Raw genomic sequence first — 1,124 nt, forward strand, 5'->3', positions numbered from 1 at the left:
TAGAGCAATCAGATCCTATCTATAGTCTGTCCCACCCTAAATAGGGCCCACTCCCTGCTTAGGATAGTGGATTGTTTCCCTGAAGGAGAGCCCAGAGACAAGGCCAAGCCAGCTCAAGGAGGACCAAGGTTAGGCTGCCATCTTGAATCTGGGGTCTGCCCATCTTGTGTACCCCATTCTTTGGTGCCTCCCATCTCTATTGCGTGTACACACCTAGCTCATCCCCCTCCTATTGCATATATGCCTATTGTACAGCCCCTTCCTGTTACGTCCATGGTTACCTGTAATCAGGGGCGCGTGCTTGGCCCATATATATATATATATATATATGGTTACCTGTAATCAGGGGCGCGTGCTCAGCGCATATATATATTTAATGCTGTGATTGGAAATTTATTCTTGCTCTCTGCACGGACCTGGTTGGTGTGATCCTGGCTGTACCAGAGGTGAGCACTTGCATGCTTTATCTTGTCTGATGTTTCTTTAATTTTACCCCTCAATGACACAACCACCCCTTGGACCTGTTTGATTGTGGGGGCTGGTACCCTACAGGTCTTCTCAAAATTACTGCATCACTATGTCTCTCCTGTATAGGTTTTGTATGTATGTTGAGAACTGATTTTGTGCTGAAAGCTGTCTCACATGATTGCTTTTCTATATGAACTCTCTGATGGGTAATGAGGCCACATTTGTAGAAATAGGATTTTCCACACATTACAGATGAGTGGAGTATCCTCTTCTCATGTTTGAGACAAATCTCGGGCTGCATTCATAAGATGCCTTAGTTTCCCAGTGTGGCTATAATAGAACGAGTACAAGTGATTGGCTTTGAAGAACAGAGGTTTATTTTCCCACAGTTCGGGAGGCTAGAATCAGTTTCAGCCAGGTCAGTCTCATCTGTGAGACTTTTTCCTGGTTTCTCGTATTTGCCAATGATCTTTGGTATAACTGCCCATAGAGAAGACTCATATGTTGTCTTCCCCTATATATGTGTGTGTCCCTGGGTGTATTTTGGTTTTCTAATAACTTATATATCAGTAGTTTTAAGATCCACCTTACACTGGCATGACCTTATGTGACTGAACATATTAAAATCACATTGTGAAGCGGTGATTGATTACCTT

General features: G+C 43.4%; 1 protein-coding gene across 1 annotated transcript in view; it reads right to left on the reverse strand.

The window, feature by feature from the left end:
- Positions 1-822: 822 nt before the first annotated feature.
- ZNF615 (zinc finger protein 615) overlaps positions 823-1,124 on the reverse strand; it is a 14,888-nt gene continuing 14,586 nt past the window's right edge. The window contains 1 exon segment of the mRNA XM_045292543.1: positions 823-1,121. The gene's annotated coding sequence lies outside the window, so the exon portion shown is untranslated.

The sequence above is a fragment of the Echinops telfairi genome, unplaced genomic scaffold, assembly GCF_000313985.2.
Source record: "Echinops telfairi isolate 266 unplaced genomic scaffold, ASM31398v2 ScPeMD7_655;HRSCAF=1070, whole genome shotgun sequence".
Classification (NCBI taxonomy): Eukaryota; Metazoa; Chordata; class Mammalia; order Afrosoricida; family Tenrecidae; genus Echinops; species Echinops telfairi.